Below are 19109 nucleotides of genomic sequence, written 5' to 3'. Positions count from 1 at the left end.
AAAAAAAATTAGGCTCGTCCATGTCTAGAAGTATTTACTAGATTCACGCTGGCAGTTATGCCGCATTCACACCACATGCCACACATTCAGAATTTGCTGCAGGAGCTGCGTCTGGATGACGGCCGCTTTCAGCGGTACTTCCACCTCTCCAGGACCCAGTTTGAGTACCTCCTGTCCTGTTCGCGTGCGCACATGTGAACAATTTAAAAAAAAAAAAAAAAAAAAACTGGCTGCCGCCGCTGCTCGCTCTCCCCTGTCATAATTGTGAAATAAAGGACAAAAGGGACATAATTTGCTCACAGGCTGGCTGCCAGAGACAGGACATGTCCACATCAAGTATAAACTCCAGACATGTCCATGTCAAATCAACTTTATTTATATAGCGCCAAATCACAACAAACAGTTGCCCCAAGGCGCTTTATATTATAAGGCAAAGCCACACAATAATTACAGAAAAACCCCAACGGTCAAAACGACCCCCTGTGAGCAAGCACTTGGCAACAGTGGGAAGGAAAAACTCCCTCTTAACAGGAAGAAACCTCCAGCAGAACCAGGCTCAGGGAGGGGCAGTCTTCTGCTGGGACTGGTTGGGGCTGAGGGAGAGAACCAGGAAAAAGACATGCTGTGGAGGGGAGCAGAGATCAATCACTAATGATTAAATGCAGAGTGGTGCATACGGAGCAAAAAGAGAAAGAAACACTCAGTGCATCATGGGAACCCCCCAGCAGTCTAAGTCTATAGCAGCATAACTAAGGGATGGTTCAGGGTCACCTGATCCAGCCCTAACTATAAGCTTTAGCAAAAAGGAAAGTTTTAAGCCTAATCTTAAAAGTAGAGAGGGTGTCTGTCTCCCTGATCTGAATTGGGAGCTGGTTCCACAGGAGAGGAGCCTGAAAGCTGAAGGCTCTGCCTCCCATTCTACTCTTACAAACCCTAGGAACTACAAGTAAGCCTGCAGTCTGAGAGCGAAGCGCTCTATTGGGGTGATATGGTACTACGAGGTCCCTAAGATAAGATGGGACCTGATTATTCAAAACCTTATAAGTAAGAAGAAGAATTTTAAATTCTATTCTAGAATTAACAGGAAGCCAATGAAGAGAGGCCGATATGGGTGAGATATGCTCTCTCCTTCTAGTCCCTGTTAGCACTCTAGCTGCAGCATTTTGAATTAACTGAAGGCTTTTCAGGGAACTTTTAGGACAACCTGATAATAATGAATTACAATAGTCCAGCCTAGAAGAAATAAATGCATGAATTAGTTTTTCAGCATCACTCTGAGACAAGACCTTTCTAATTTTAGAGATATTGCGCAAATGCAAAAAAGCAGTCCTACATATTTGTTTAATATGCGCATTGAATGACATATCCTGATCAAAAATGACTCCAAGATTTCTCACAGTATTACTAGAGGTCAGGGTAATGCCATCCAGAGTAAGGATCTGGTTAGACACCATGTTTCTAAGATTTGTGGGGCCAAGTACAATAACTTCAGTTTTATCTGAGTTTAAAAGCAGGAAATTAGATGTCATCCATGTCTTTATGTCTGTAAGACAATCCTGCAGTTTAGCTAATTGGTGTGTGTCCTCTGGCTTCATGGATAGATAAAGCTGGGTATCATCTGCGTAACAATGAAAATTTAAGCAATGCCGTCTAATAATACTGCCTAAGGGAAACATGTATAAAGTGAATAAAATTGGTCCTAGCACAGAACCTTGTGGAACTCCATAATTAACCTTAGTCTGTGAAGAAGATTCCCCATTTACATGAACAAATTGTAATCTATTAGACAAATATGATTCAAACCACCGCAGCGCAGTGCCTTTAATACCTATGGCATGCTCTAATCTCTGTAATAAAATTTTATGGTCAACAGTATCAAAAGCAGCACTGAGGTCTAACAGAACAAGCACAGAGATGAGTCCACTGTCTGAGGCCATAAGAAGATCATTTGTAACCTTCACTAATGCTGTTTCTGTACTATGATGAATTCTAAAACCTGACTGAAACTCTTCAAATAGACCATTCCTCTGCAGATGATCAGTTAGCTGTTTTACAACTACCCTTTCAAGGATTTTTGAGAGAAAAGGAAGGTTGGAGATTGGCCTATAATTAGCTAAGATAGCTGGGTCAAGTGATGGCTTTTTAAGTAATGGTTTAATTACTGCCACCTTAAAAGCCTGTGGTACATAGCCAACTAATAAAGATAGATTGATCATATTTAAGATCGAAGCATTAAATAATGGTAGGGCTTCCTTGAGCAGCCTGGTAGGAATGGGGTCTAATAGACATGTTGATGGTTTGGAGGAAGCAACTAATGAAAATAACTCAGACAGAACAATCGGAGAGAAAGAGTCTAACCAAATACCGGCATCACTGAAAGCAGCCAAAGATAACGATACGTCTTTGGGATGGTTATGAGTAATTTTTTCTCTAATAGTTAAAATTTTATTAGCAAAGAAAGTCATGAAGTCATTACTAGTTCAAGTTAAAGGAATACTCGGCTCAATAGTGCTCTGGCTCTTTGTCAGCCTGGCTACAGTGCTGAAAAGAAACCTGGGGTTGTTCTTATTTTCTTCAATTAGTGATGAGTAGTAAGATGTCCTAGCTTTACGGAGGGCTTTTTTATAGAGCAACAGACTCTTTTTGCAGGCTAAGTGAAGATCTTCTAAATTAGTGAGACGCCATTTCCTCTCCAACTTACGGGTTATCTGCTTTAAGCTGCGAGTTTTGTGAGTTATACCACGGAGTCAGGCACTTCTGATTTAAAGCTCTCTTTTTCAGAGGAGCTACAGCATCCAAAGTTGTCTTTAATGAGGACGAGATAATCTATCTCAGTCACAGAGTTTAGGTAGCTACTCTGCCCTGTGTTGGTATATGGCATTGGAGAACATAAAGAAGGAATCATATCATTAAATCTAGTTACAGCGCTTTCTGAAAGACTTCTAGTGTAATGAAACTTATTCCCCACTGCTGGGTAGTCCATCAGAGTAAATGTAAATGTTATTAAGAAATGATCAGACAGAAGGGGGTTTTCAGGGAATACTGTTAAGTCTTCAATTTCCATACCGTAAGTCAGAACAAGATCTAAGATATGATTAAAGTGGTGGGTGGACTCATTTACTTTTTGAGCAAAGCCAATAGAGTCTAATAATAGATTAAATGCAGTGTTGAGGCTGTCATTCTCAGCATCTGTGTGGATGTTAAAATCGCCCACTATAATTATCTTATCTGAGCTAAGCACTAAGTCAGACAAAAGGTCTGAAAATTCACAGAGAAACTCACAGTAATGACCAGGTGGACGATAGATAATAACAAATAAAACTGGTTTTTGGGACTTCCAATTTGGATGGACAAGACTAAGAGTCAAGCTTTCAAATGAATTAAAGCTCTGTCTGGGTTTTTGATTAATTAATAAGCTGGAATGGAAGATTGCTGCTAATCCTCTGCCTCGGCCCGTGCTACGAGCATTCTGGCAGTTAGTGTGACTCGGGGGTGTTGACTCATTTAAACTAACATATTCATCCTGCTGTAACCAGGTTTCTGTAAGGCAGAATAAATCAATACGTTGATCAATTATTATATCATTTACCAACAGGGACTTAGAAGAGAGAGACCTAATGTTTAATAGACCACATTTAACTGTTTTAGTCTGTGGTGCAGTTGAAGGTGCTATATTATTTTTTCTTTTTGAATTTTTATGCTTAAATAGATTTTTGCTGGTTATTGGTGGTCTGGGAGCAGGCACCGTCTCTACGGGGATGGGGTAATGAGGGGATGGCAGGGGGAGAGAAGCTGCAGAGAGGTGTGTAAGACTACAACTCTGCTATATGTCAACTGTAAAATTTACATAAATATGTATGTGCAAACCATTTACATATTCACTCTAATTTTGACAGAATTCTCCTGGAAACCACAGCTGACAGAATTTTTCTGTAAAAACTAGATTTTTTTTTTTTTTTTACATTGTAAAAGCTGAATTTTATTTCTTGTAAACCAAAACCATCACCCACATCACATTTGTCTGCTTATCTTTTATTTAAAATAGAAAAAGTCACAGACAAGTACAAGAGTGTACAGTTTATAACCGTTCATATTTTAATCTCGAATGAACAAACTGAAGAAAGAGTGAAAATCATTGAATTATCTTGATGGTGGTGCAATCATAAACGTCTTAAAGCATGTTTTTGTTATGTTGGACACCGTTTGTGTCTGTGCGTGTAATCAACGTGAAGACACGTGTGCATTAAACGTCGTCAAAAGATTATGAAACTTATTGAACAACCAACATGCCGTTATTTTTGTCTGGGAGCAGATGCAGAATGTCTGTAAGCGCTGCACTGATCTGATCCATCTGATTCTTTCTCCTCATTATGTTCTGAATAAATGCATTCACTTTGTCAGTTCACTTAACTGGATGCCAAGAATTTTTTCATGAAAATAAATGAACAATAATAATAATAAAAAAAAAAACAGGACATTTCCAGGTTTGCATTTCTCTCTTTTTTTTTTGGAATGATAAAGTAGAATTACGCAGTGGTTTTCTGTGTTGTGGTGTCAGACTCACTGGGACGTGTTTGCTGCTGAGTTTGAGCTCCTGCCACGTGCACGTGAACATACTGAAGTGGAGACGATCCAACAGCAGGTGAACGGACATGTTTCTCTTCCTGCTCGTCTCAAGGAGGGCAAACAGCAGCTCCACGTCACAACGAACACAGCCTGCACACAGGCACCACACACCAGTCGCCGCCACGACACAGGCACCGCGCCCGTCGCCACGACACACAGACATCATATCCAACAGGCACACAGATAAATACTAGAGTGACCATATTTTGATTACCGAAAACCAGGACACTCGGCCTGGCAATGAGATACTCAAATGATCTTCAAAGATGCTCAAACATGGAAAAACAAAACCAGGACATTTTCATCACTTTTTAAGAAAACCCAGGACAGGACGTGAAAACAGGACATTTGGTCAGCCTATAACTACAGATAAACCTCTTCACATCAACAGGTGGGAACGTACCGTTGCAGCCTTCCTGATGAATCCTCTTATCAGGTCTTTTATGCCGGCCGCCGAGCTCTCAGACTGAAAATAAACCTGTACGCTGGGTTCGTCCTGCTCAGGGTCCAACTTGACACCTGCAAACAATGAAACAAACATGTTTAGTAGAGATGAGATGAAATTCCTCCCCCCATCAAAAAAAACCCAACAAAAAAAGAAGCTTCCCTGGACAGCTGTAGGAGTTGTCCAGCGGAGTGAAACTTTCCAGTTAAAGTTCTCCAAGTTCTTCTTTATTCTTAAATATGAATTTTTTTTAACACCATAAGTTTTAGACTTCACCATAATGATGTGCTGCTGGACCCCATTTAGGCAGTTAATGTCCAAACCTGTTGCCAAGGACTCGTCATCTGTGGATGCTGCAGCTCGCTCTGATGGAGAGTCAGTGGACAAACTTCTCAACTCTTCATCGTCATCATCATCAAATACACCAGAATGAACTGATATCGAATCAAAATGTCACATATTAGAAGTCACAGAAGGCGCGAATCTAGGCAGAATTTGGGCGTTACCATCGGTTGCGTTTCTCAGGATGTATTTCTTGTCCAGCTCTGACAGGAAGTCCACTTCTCCCTCCATGTTCAACACTTCCTGGTATTCCTCCAAACCCTGGCTGAGCAGGGAGTCCACCGCCAGATGCTCAGTCTTGTGGCTCAGGTCCAGGGTGGGCCTGAAGTCCACGTAAGAGGAGGAAGGGATGCGCAGGTCTTGAACCCATCGCCTCCCCTTCCCCACAGGTTTGGACCTCATAAACGACAGCACAGAGAAACTGCTGGCGTGCATGACGGCTGGATTCAAATCCGAATCTTAAACTGCACGAAGACCTTTCAAAGTAAAAAGACACATTGGTATGAAGACAATCTGATCTCAGCTGAAGCACAAACAAGACGATTTTCCAGCTCAACGCCCAAATCAAATGCTTTCCTGAATTTCTCAGACATCTAAAAAAAAAAGAAAAAAAAAAAAAAAAAGGGGGACCTAAAAGGGAAAGCCCCGCCCCCTGTGTCATATGATTTCCCAAGACAAGATGAGAGATGACGGATGAGAGTGTCATAAAATCTGCAGCGTTAAGGTGGGCAGGTTGAGGTGAGGGGTGTGTTCTTCTGCTAATTAAGAGACGGCACAGAACAATAATGGATCCGTTTTCCTTTCACGGCCATTTAGAGAAAGTGAGCGCGTGGATGTCTGAAAGACGACAACTGACAGGAGCGGGAACGGATGTCAATCAGATCAGATTCAGACCGCGAGGCAGTCGGAGTCTGTGGACATTTTTAAGTCAAGACTTAAAACCTATTTTTATTATTTTTTATGAATAGCTTTTATTTTTTAAATCTTTTATTCTTTTGTTTGTGTTTTTAAGTATGTGTCTGAATTTTTTAATTTTGAATTATTTTAAATTTTATATAAGCTGATTAAATTAAATTAAATTAGATCAAGTCAAACAACACCTGGATCTGATGCAGAAACAGGTTTCAAAGCAGTAAGAGGAGTTCTGATCCAAATAAAAGCTAACTCCTGGAACTGGTCAAACATCTCCGCTCATGTTTGGAGCAGTTGTGTTCTTTTTATGCACACAAACTAAACTACAGTTAAAAAACAAAAAGCTTCCTGCAGCATCGAACCCACAACTGCAAATGGATTTGTGCAGTGAAGAGACCACGGCACGCTTGCTGCCTGTCTGAGACGCAACAAATCAGTTTCTGCAACAATTAATCTCTTATTTTGCACCTTTTAAAAATAAATACATTAAGATACAGATTGCATCATTAAAAAAAAAAAAAAAAAGTTCTGCTGCTGATGTTACAGCTGTCAAATTTAAACTTTGGCCAAAAACAGCAACGTGACCGCGAAACCTGACACATTCCTTCAGCCACACGGGCAGCTTGATACTTTAACAAGACAGAGCGCTCACAGCGACTTTCCCCTCAAAACTACCTGAGAGGGTAAAACGCACACCGAACCACGCACGTGTATCTAACAGTGAGACACACTGAAATGTCTGTGCACCGATTCTGATTTACAACCTTTAAAAAAAAAAAAAAAATTCTCTTGTTTTTTTAAGTGAAGGTGAATTTTTGTGGACAAACTGATTTGTGCCTCAACAATCAAGTCGTCTCGTTATGTAACACAATGAGACTGAACACTCGTGTTCATTTTAATGAATTTGCTTCACAGCAGTTTTTAAATAAACATAAAAAATTAAATAAAAGCACCAAAACATTCAAGGATGAAATCTACATGAAACTCTATTCAACTATTATGAGAACCAAGAACATACTGAAATCCAGATTAAGGAAAGGTGACGTAATAAAACACGTCTCTGTTAGACGACGTCATGCTGGTGAGCCGGGTTAGTCACAGAGAGAATGACCGACAGGAAGTTTGTCAAACTGACAGAACTGATCATCACTTTGTGTTGAAGTGGACACAGTTACTGTGTGTCTGCATCCCAGAGTGGACAACTGCAGTAAGTGTTTGGACGGAATGTTGTTGTTGGGAAAAGAGGAAAAATTATCCCATGTGTATATCAGAGTTTCCACAACAGTCCTCATTTAAGGCTACTGGGAGACAAAGGACGGTGTGCGGACAGACTGTGAGGGGACAAGATGTCCTCTGTGGTCATTGGAAGACAGAGGACATTGTGTGGACAGACTGTGGGGGGGACAGAGATGTCCTCTGCGGTCATTGGGAGACATAGGATGGCGTGTGGACAGACTGTGGGGGGGGACAGAGATGTCCTCTGTGGTCATTGGGAGACAGAGGACGGTGTGCGGACAGACTGTGGGGAGACAGACATGTCCTGTCTGGGTCTGGTTGCCAATTCATGTCTCATTTGTCTGATTTCCTTCAGCAGCTCTCGCTCGCTGCCGTCCAGCTCAACCCGGCGTCGGTCAAAAGAGACTGAAAGACAAAAAAGAAAAAATAATAATATTGAAACTTGATGTAGAAAACCTCAGGAACCTGATCACAGCAAAAACATAAAAAAAACAACAAGTCCTCCTGTCCTTTTCTTGGACAAGACACAATGATTGTCTTCAAAACACACACGCACACGTCCTCACTCACTGTCGGTGGAGTTTGTCTCTGCAGGTGAAATGCTGTTCAGACACACCATGTTGGTTGCTGCCGGTCTCCAGGTGGTGGTGCTATTGGGTTTTCCGGTCGGGGCGGTGGGGTTGTCTCTCGTCCTCATCTGTCTCTGGACATCTGACACAAAAAAACACTGGTTTCACGATGAGGTTCTGGTCACCAGCGTTCATGTCCCAGGCTGTGTGTGTGTGTTTCACGGTACCCGCCGTGTGCGGTGGTGAGCAGAGCCGCCGGTGCCGCTCCTGTAACTGTGCTCTGGCATTCAGCACTTCATCCCACTGCACAACAACACAGACATATTCATGACGAGACGCTGTGGGACCAGGTCCAGACAGACATCCGGACTTGGTGTGCAGTAACGGTTCTGCGCGCTCTAACGGGTGCCGCTCCGTCACCTTCCTGCCCGCTGCCTCTCTCAGGCTTTTCTCCTCTGCCAGTGTTTGTCTGTGAAGTTCTGTCAGTCTCTGTCTCTGTCTCTTCTTCTCCTGCTCTGCCTCGACCTGCTCCAGGCGTTCTGCCACCTCCCGCTGCCAGTCCACCTCCTCACCCAGCTGGCACGCCGCCGCCACAGACTCCTCCAGGGCCTGTGTGCACGCACGCAGAGACAACTGAGGCATACAAGAGAAGGTCACAAGCACCCGCCCCAAAATCTGAGGGAGGGACAGGGTGTTTCTGTTTCTGAGTCTGGGACAGAGTCTGGTCAGAAACAGGAACAGGAGTGCGGTTTGGTTTTTAGAGCGACCCCTCTGGGCGTGTCGCTGACCTGCAGGTTTGTCTCTGTCCTGCAGTGCAGCTCTCTGAAGCCGTCCTCCTTCTCCACCGTCCTCATCCTCATTTCCACCTCCTCCACCTGTTGCTCCAAACGCTCCTGATCCTTCAGCAGGAACTGAGGGAACAGGCCACAAACACATCCAAAAACAAGAATAAAACAAATAAATCACTGCAACTAGGAAGGAGGCAGATGATGTAATCACAGAGAGCAAAATCACTTTTACCGACTTCCAACAGTGACAACAGCAGCACAACCATCAAGTCAGTGTACAAATATACACACAGTCAGGTTCAAAATAACACATCAGTGTGTTTAAAAAAGTGAGAAAATCCCTATTCTCGCTTTTATTTCCATAAACACAAATGCTTTGGCATCACTGTATGTTCTATTCCACATCAAAACATGTGGCCTTTATTTAAGGATGAAGGCAGTAAATGTTCTTCCGGCTGGTTGTCGTAAATTTCTCTCTGAAAATCTGAGTAAAATGAGTCGATCCAGACATTGTTCAGAAGAACAGAGTACTTTGATTTAAAAGTTGACTGGAGAGAAGAAAACATATAAACATGTGCAGAAAATGTTAGACTGCTCAGATAAAACCATCCAAAATGATTTAAAATAGAAACAAAAGTCAATTTGACTTTTAAATGCTCTGTAGGTCTGGCATGTTTTTATTTATTTATTCTGGCTACTCATTTTAACTCCTTCTTAAAGTCTGTATTTATCTGTTTTTATTAGTTCTATTGTTCTTATGTGCTGTTATATGTTATTGTGGTTTTTATGGACTGCTCAAACTTAATGGCCCCTTGTGGAATTAATAAAGTTGTTTGACTGATTGATAAAAAAAATAAACAGAAAGAGGTGGAAGAAAACAGAAAACAGTCATTCAAATGGATCAAAGAACAGACAGAATGACAAAGATCAGCTCCAGGAGGATCAAAGAAGGTCTGAAGTTACTTGTGAGTACTGTAACAACTAGAAGACGCCTGTGTGAAGACAAACAATGGACAAGAGACCCCACAAAGTCCCACTGTGGAAACAAAACCACATGTGCTGAAGAGGTTTGACAAAAAGCACGCTGACTGGACTGAAGAGAAACAGAGCAACATTTTGTGGACTGATGGAAGAAAGACTGTCCTTTTTGGGTCTCGGGGTCACAGACAGTTTGTCAGACGACCCCCAAAAACTGAATTGAAGCCACAGTCCACTGTGAAGACAGTGAAGGATGGTGGAGCATCACAACACGGAGATGTTTCTCACACTATGGTGTCGGAGCCACTTGTTTGAGGAGCGTTCCCGGCGCGTGCACAGTGCGTGCACGCTAACATCCATAAGATGTCTGCAAATTGCTTCACAGGTGCTATCTGGTTACAAAAACAGTGTTTTTCAATTTAGAAGTGCTTATTTCTCACTAACTTTTACAAAATATGAGAAATATGTTATATTTAGGGTAGCACGGTGGCTTAGTGGTTAGCACTGTTGCCTCACTGCGAGAAGGTCATGAGTACGATTCCCACCTGTGTCCTTTCTGTGTGGAGTTTGTGTGTTTTCCCCGTGTTTGTGTGGGTTCTCTCCGGGTGCTCCGGTGTCCTCCCACATCCAAAGACATGCAGGTTAGGTGGACTGGAAACTTTAAACTGTCCGTAGGTGTGAATGTGTGTGTTTGTCTGTTTGTGACCCTGTGACAGACTGGCGTCCTGTCCGGGATGAACCCGCCTCACGCTCTGTGACTGCTGGGATAGGCTCCAGTCCCCTGCGACCCTTAACTGGAGTAAGCGGATGAAGATGAGAGATGTTACATTTATACAGAAATAAGCCGTTTTCCGCCATCGTGGTTTATTTTCGTGCGAGCAGCCAGCTGATGTCACGCTGTCTATCTTTACTTTACGATTAGCTGATGCCGTGTCCTTCCCAGCATCCCTCGCTCAAGTCAGTGGAAACCCCCATGTGATCTATGACATCACTACCAAATGTAGGTCATGATGTCTGATCACCTAGACGGAGTGAATTTTGATCATATTGGCAAAATCACATTATGAATGCCTTATTTAAATGCTAAGGAATAAAATTATTGTGGCTCCAAAGAAATTTCTTTTTATGACTTGAATTGTAGTGTAATTTGTTTCCAAAGACTAGTGAAGTGCTGACAACAAATATGAAGATATGCAAATGTCTGTGTACTACTGATCACATTTAACAGATGTTTAGAAGGATAAATTATATACTCTTTTTGCACCGACTAGGTAACAGCCTTCAGAAAAACACCCCAGACATTCAAATGTTGCATGAAAAAACATACATATATGAAAAAATGTATTCTGTGTTTTTAAAAAAGATCATGACAAAGAAGGGTGTAAATGTAAGATAAGGTCAATTTTATTTACCCCAAAAGGAAATTATTTTATCAGAGTACCGAACAGAGAACAGATTGTTATAAGATTGAGTATTTAGCAAAGTAACTATGACATATTTTGCTAAATACTTAAGAGTAACCAAGTGAGATTACTGGTTACCTTATAAGTTACATTCAGCAGCTGCCATCAACAAGTTGTCTGCAGCTGTTAATGAAGTAACTGTATGAAGTAACTAATAAATGTAACTTTTCAAAGTAACTGTGGTGATACTGTCGGTGATGCAACATGAAGTACTGAGTGAGTAAAAACGACATGTTGAAACCTGTTCGAGTTGTTTCCTCTGAGACTCCAGCTCCATCCGTCTGATTTCCAGATCCTGAACCATGTCTGCTGTTTCTCGCTCACGGAGATCCATCTGGACCAGAACACAAACATCTTTATTGTGTGTATTACCAAAACAACAAAAATCTTCAGCATGAAAGAATAAAAACCATGACTCAGCAGCAGTTCTAGCTAGGTCCATTTTTATGCGATCGCAGCTCATAGCTTCGGGGGCCCGCGGTCCCCTGAAGCTATAGGGTTTTACACCACTAAACATTCTTGGCAAGCTTTATTTTAACTAATTTTGGGTGGTTTTAGACACATTGAATGCAAGAATAATAAACAAAAAAATTATATTTATGTTGTAATATTTGTAAGATCAAAGTTCTTTTTGCATGTTTCTGTCAAAGTCTAAGTTAATACATTAAATAACAGTGAAAATGTTAAACACAATATTTAATGGACATAGCATTAGCTCAGCTAATTTTAATTTAGCTGTCTTTAAAAATGAGACAGTATTTTTTAATCCAGTGAAGCAGTTTTTCTGTCATCCTGACAAGTTTTGTTTTGTTTTTTTTTCAACAATTTGAGTGGGATTGCATTAATTTTTCTTTTTAAACAATATAACACCTAATTGTCAAACCTGCTGTTTTAAATAAAAACTCTCTCTTTCTCTCTCAACTCAGAGCTTTTTGGAAACACGAAGCCTTTCAACTGTAAAATAAACTACATTTCTGAATGCATCTTCAGATACAGAAGGACCTCTGGAGGACTTTCATGTTTTTTTTTTTTCAGCTCAGAGCGGAGCAGAGACGCTGTTTCCAGCTGCTCCCGTTCACAGCTCTGCAGCCACAGAATACGCCGACTCTCTGATCTCTGCTGTTTGAGATTTGATATGAAGAAAATGAGAAATATATTTCTTATTACCTTAATTATTGGTTTAAAATGGCAAAACTATGACGCTATAAGCTTGAAATACGATTGAATTGGTAAATTGTTGGCAACATTTCAGTTTATTTTTCAGAAATTCTGTGCTGGGCGGCACAGCCAATTTCAACCCGAGAGCCGGGCGAGGCCGCCTGGCACCATGCTCAGCAGATCAGTCACAGCTCTGGACGCTGAACTTGTGTGATTGGAGCCCAGATTCTGTGATTAAAGACGTTTTACTTTAATGGCACTAATCTAGACAGTGTGCTGCACCTCAGCGGTAGCAGAGTGAATCAGTTATGAACGACAGGGTTGGTAGTTCAAATCCTGGCAGGTCCAACTGATCTAAAGTGAAATACTGAATTCTGCCCCATAAACAGAGCATGCAGCTACATCTGATGTTGTAGAGATGCCGTACTGTCCGTTGTGGTGAAGAAGGAACTAAGCCAGAAGGCCAGACTCAATTTACCATCTGATTTACGTTCCTGCCCTCACCCGTGGTCCTGAATTTTGGGTAATGACCCAAACAAACATACAAGCAGAGGAAATGAGATTCTTCCATTGGGTATTTGGATTTACACTCCTGGACAGAGTGAGAAGCTCGACTATCCTGGAGGCACTCTGAGTAGAGCTGCTGCTTCTTCGCATCAAAAGGAGCCAGTTGAAGTGGTTTGGACATCTAGTGAGAGTGCCCCCTGGTGGCCTCCCTACGGAGGTCTTCCAGGCACATTCAACTGGGAGGAGGAAGACCCAGGACATGCTGGAGGGATTAGAATTCCCAGCTGGTTTGGGAACATTTTGGGATTCTCAGGAAATGTATAAGACTTGGAACAGGATAGGGAAGTGTGGGATGAGCTACTTGTTCTAATGCCACTGTGATCTGGATAAGCATCAGAAAATCAATGAATGAATGAAAAAAAGAGCATTTTTACCGTTCTCCTGATCTGCTGGTCTAGTTTTCTGATCTGGGCGCCTCTCAGGTCCTGCTGGTGTTTGAGAAGTCGTTTTTTAGATGCATCCAGCAGCTCCAACTCCTTCACCTTCAGTTCTCTCCTCATGGCCGCCAGCCTGAAGAAGACAGAGCATGTCTGACGAGTACACCTTTTTTCTTCAGTTATGTGACTGAGCACTTTTTGGTGAAGTTACTTTGTCCTCTGCTGTGTTAGTTTCTCTTCTTCTTGTGCTAAGATGTTCCTGCGTTGTTCCTCCACCTTCTGCAGGAGCTCCTGTATGCAGGAAAGACAAGTTAGTTAGTCAGTTAATTTCATAACAATGTTCAGTCTCAGAGTTAACTCATGTCAAAAAGGTTTATGGAGTTTAGAAAAACAACAACAACCTGCAGCTCATTTGATTCTAAACAAACAAACAAATAAAACAAAACAAAACAAAAAAAAGAATTCTGTGCAGGAGCAATAAAAAAATGAGTCAAGCTACTAGAATCTATTCTTATGTTGGATGAATACAAGAAAAACATCTACCTGTTTTGCGTAGTAGTCCTTCTCTTCAGCTTGGTGACAAACAAAATCCGTGCAGAGCGCTGAAACCTCCTGTCTGACAACACATCGTCCAAACGTGTTCTAACACATTTTAAAAACTAACATTCATTCAAATTCATGAGCGTCTGCAAAATGTTTTATGACTCCAAGTCCATTCCTGACCATCTCACCTCTCCCTGAGGTACTCCACCTCCTGCAGTCGTATCTTCTCTCTGACCTGGCTCTGATATTCCACTATGAATTCTGGGTAATTGTTGAAAACTGGGTACTGTCCTTTCGTTAATGGCGTAAAATCTGAGAGCAGAGTCCTGGGATGGACGTTGGCCGGCGTGCTCTCCATCATGCGGTAGGCTTCCTTTATCACGGCACCGATGTCCAGGTTGTTACGATGATGGAAAAAATACTGGAGAAGAAAGAAAAATAATCTCATTAAGACCGAGAAATGTTTTAACGTTTACTAGAGGGATGAAGAAGAAAAAAAAAAAAAAAACTCTGTTATATGAAAAAAGACAATAAACGTCACAAAGTTTCCCTCCACGATTTTGTATTTCTACACTGAAGGTGTTTCAACAGTACGCTGAAAAATTAGTGAAATAACCTTCACATTATGGTCTTGGGACTCTCACGAGGGCGGTTGCATCTGCTCCACTCTCCCTTATCTCTCTGCTTTTAACCTTCAAGTCCCTACTTCACCAGGCTGTGAATTCCTCAAAATCTATATTGGATTCTGGATCTCTTGGACTACTATTGGATTATCCATGGAATTGATCAGCTGGTCTCTGAATGCTATTGACACCATTTTTTTTTCTACAAGAAGGTCAGGACCGGGGGATCCTGCCTGCCCAGATGGAACGTATCCTGCAGGCTATATCCTCGACTCCTGGAGTTCCTGGTGTGTGGCATGCTTGGCGCCTTTCTCCGTTGAGGATGTCGAAGATTTATTCATTTTTGCTCTCATGGCAGCAGGGCTGGTACTTTTTGGCTTATGTGCTGCCCTAATCTACCGGAAAATTGGCAAGACGGCAGCATCAAGAACCATGGCCCCTCGCTTGTCCGTCATGATTAACGAGGTTGGCAAGGCAGTGCATTCTCAGACTGCGTTGACTCTTGAACTCAGACGCAAATTGGATGACACCTTGGAGCTGATGCGTGCCTTGCAGTTGAAGCTGAAGGTTTCGGAGGCCGGTGAATATTCTTAATTCATAATTGGGATTTGGATGTTCAAGTGGAACTGTTAAAAAGTGTTTTTCACTGCTCAGCTGCAACACTACAGGCTATCTAGCCTCAAGGTCAATTGGCCACTGTTTACCTCCAGAGGAATTTATTCAAGCCTTGGTGAGATTATTTGGCTCCATTCTTATCTCAACCCACAAAGACAATAACTGATGTACACATGGACTGAAGCATGCTCCAGTTTCTCCTTTTAGCTCTCTTCCTGCCCCTCACCCCCCCGCGGCAGGCCCCCATTCTTCCCAAGCTGGCAGGCGACACGACTTGACAGTTGCAGCGCCTACCAACTGCGCAGGCTGAGAAAGTCCTGGACAGTCCACAGTCACGTCAGAGCTGGAGAAGCTGAGGGGAGGGGGGAAGACCAGGGAGCGAGGCATAAGAGTGTTGTTCTTCTGAGGAGGTATCTTATCACAGCAACCTTGAAGTACAGCTGTATTTGGGGAAGCCAAATGAATAGCCAGATTAACAGACGCCTGAAAGATTCCACAGTTCTGAGAACAGAGTGGCTCCCAATGCATCTGAAATGTAGAAATGTAGAATGTGGTCTTCACAGACGGTCATAGCGGGTTTCCAGGGCTGCGATCTTCCTAGAAATGTCCTCCAATGCGCGGTTAACCCCCGCCGACTGCGCAGCCACTGCCTTCCCAATCGAATCAATCATATAGGGCAGCTTGGAACGACCAATCAAAGCTGCTTCCACTTTCTTGATTTTCCGGTAAACCAGCAAGTGCCCCGCTCCACACATCAGAAAGCCGGTCACCACCAAGCCGAATATGTACACATCTTCAACGTCCTCCACAGAAAGCATGTAAAGGCACATGACCTGCCATCTCCTCCACGAGTCCATCACGTAACCCATCACATGCGTCCCAGCAGGACAGGTCGGGTCCTCCGCTCCCGAAGATCTTGTAGAAAAAATAGTGTCAATTGCGTTCAGAGACCACTTTAACAGATCCATTTTTGTTGTTTCCAGAAGAGCAAAGCTGTAGCCTCACAGACAACACGCCACAAAAGCAGGAAAGATAAGGAGGGAGGGAGAAGAGAAAAGTGCGTCCGTCTCGGTCGAGTGCAAGAAGGCAAGCTTTCCAGTAGCTATGTCCCTTTGTTGACTTAGTGGGGGCTCCCTGTGTGCCTGCATACCTTGTAACACAACAGGTCCCCCAGGGGTGGTGCAGGGCTACTGGAGGTAGGCGGGTGGGCTAGATTTTACTACTCCGGGTCCCATCGCACTGTAAGGTGTATTGTGAAACCTAGTCTTTGTTATATTTGAAAAATAGACTTAAAAAATAATTTATTCCAAAGAACTGAAGTGTTATGAGACTTTGGACAAGCCTGGACATGGACCCTAAATCAGAAGAGTGAATAAATAAATATACAGACAAATGAGTCCATCCACTCCAGGTTTTCAACACAATAAGGTGATGTCTAGTGGTTAAGCGTTGGGATTGAGACCAGAGGTTCCTCGGTTCAAACCCCAGCCTGACTGGAAAATCACAAAGGGGCCCTTGGGCAAGGTCCTTAATCCCTAAGTTTGCTCCCTGTGTGTAGTGAGCGCCTTGCATGGCAGCACCCTCAGACTGGGGTGAATGTGAGGTATTATTGTAAAGCACTGAGCATCTGATGCAGATGGAAAATCGCTATATAAATGCAGCCCATTAATAACAGCTATAATCTTTTGCATTGATAAACTGAGGCACCCGATCGATACAGAAAGCATTTTTTGTTTCTTCTTATGCAATATACCATACACTGTTCTGCCACCTGTTGGTCATGTCTGGTATTGTTATAGGGGATAATCTTATCACATGCATGGTGGAAATTAGGTGCAGGTGTGGTGGAAGCCTGAAACGATCTTGTGGGCTTCTTTCCTTTCCTCGGCCTGGTGTTTATCAAAGTCACTGCTGCTTTTGAAACAGTGTTTCTTCTAAAATAATTGCAATGGACAATTTTCAAGTTGCACTGCTGAGATTTACGGTTAGGGAGCCTCTCATGCACGTTTGGCACCATTAGAAACACCAGCTCACCTGTCAGATTTCCAGCGACTGAAATGACCACTGGAGGCAAATTCCACAACATATCGGAAAGTAATTTTGTTGTCATTGAGAAGGAGTGCTGCAGTGGTGTGAATATCGATCTAAAGCCCTGGTCACACGGCACTGACGAAGGACATTGAAGCCAAAACGAAACAAGAAATCTGGACTTATGTTGACTTTCAGATACATTGTTTACCGTTATCCAGCTTTGTTTCTGTAGCTGGCGCGTCGTCAGAATTTTCAAACTGTTGAAAAATGTGAACAAATCCCAACAACAACTTCGTCCGTATTCCATTCTGCTTTCTGTCAAGACGGTTCCTCATTGTTTGCGTAGTTCCCGTACCGCCAGCATTCCGTTTGATTGTCGTCCAACTTCGTACAACCTCCCAACTCTGACGTGTTGCACGAACATCGACAATATCTGAACGGCTCGATAACTAAAGATCCTCTCCAGCCAGAGACGGCATGTGAACTTTCAGATTTATTGTTTCGTTTTGGCTTCAGTGTCCTTCGTTAGTGCCGTGTGACCGGGGCTTCGGTGTTAGGAAAGTTCATCGACCAAAATACCAACATTCTGGGCACACTGAACATGTTTTCACTATTATTTGATTTCTTTGTGTGACTGACATTGTTATTCAAGCATTCAAAAGGTGATTCCTACCTCCACACAACTCCAATCACACACGAGAAAGTTTCTTGACAGTTTTTGTTGTTGAACGAAACTGCTTCTCCCAAACCGGACAGAGTTGTGACGTCATCACATGTGTAACTTGAAAATCCCCATTTCACATCTTTCTTGTCATATCTACACCAGTTAACATCTGAAAAAAGTCCTGCAGAGTTCCTCATTACTGCTGACTTTTTTGAAGAATTCTCCATTTTAAAAGCGGATTCTTCACGTACACACTGAAAGATTTTCAAAAGGTTCAGTAAACACTCCAAACATCTGCATATCTGCTACCTGGATGACCGTGAGCAGACTGTTCTCATCAGCTGGACATGAACTGGACTCAGGGGCCGACTGAGTTCTTCTGATTTCTCTAATCAGAACAATGAGAGGAGAGTTACCTCAAAGTCTTGTTTCTGGGAGCAGAGCAGCAGCGGTTCACGGCAGCAGGTGATGTAGGCCACACACGCCATCAGCAGGAACGACGGGTGGTTGGAGAAGACGTTGTCAAAGAGTCTGAGCCACTCATCTCTTGTCAGAACCTCTGAGAACATCGACTCCAGCAGCAGCCATACATAGAGCTCAGAAACACAAATACACAAATTTAAAAGAAGGCAACATATTCTAGCAAGATCAGTTTTTTGGACGCTAAATAAATATTAAATTTTCTCCCAAAAGATTACGGTTTCAAATGTATAAAACAGCAAAATTCTTCCAAATGAACATTAATTACAAAATGTAAGACTCTGTTTGCAAGAGGAACATCTTGAGAATTATGTGGTTGGGATCTCCACTTACAGTAGTGTTCAGAATAATAGTAGTGCTATGTGACTAAAAAGATTAATCCAGGTTTTGAGTATATTTCTTATTGTTACATTGGAAACAAGGTACCAGTAGATTCAGTAGATTCTCACAAATCCAACAAGACCAAGCATTCATGATATGCACACTCTTAAGGCTATCAAATTGGGCTATTAGTAAAAACAAAAAGTAGAAAAAGGGGTGTTCACAATAATAGTAGTGTGGCATTCAGTCAGTGAGTTCGTCAATTTTGTGGAACAAACAGGTGTGAATCAGGTGTCCCCTATTTAAGGATGAAGCCAGCACCTGTTGAACATGCTTTTCTCTTTGAAAGCTTGAGGAAAATGGGACGTTCA

At 42.4% G+C, this 19109-nt stretch overlaps 1 pseudogene; it reads right to left on the bottom strand.

Moving 5' to 3' along the window:
• Window positions 1–7208: 7208 nt before the first annotated feature.
• The window catches only part of LOC117514815, a 30764-nt pseudogene continuing 18863 nt past the window's right edge, over window positions 7209–19109 (bottom strand).

This window comes from Thalassophryne amazonica, chromosome 7 (assembly GCF_902500255.1).
Source record: "Thalassophryne amazonica chromosome 7, fThaAma1.1, whole genome shotgun sequence".
NCBI lineage: Eukaryota > Metazoa > Chordata > Actinopteri > Batrachoidiformes > Batrachoididae > Thalassophryne > Thalassophryne amazonica.
This window is presented reverse-complemented; position numbering and strand designations above follow the sequence as displayed.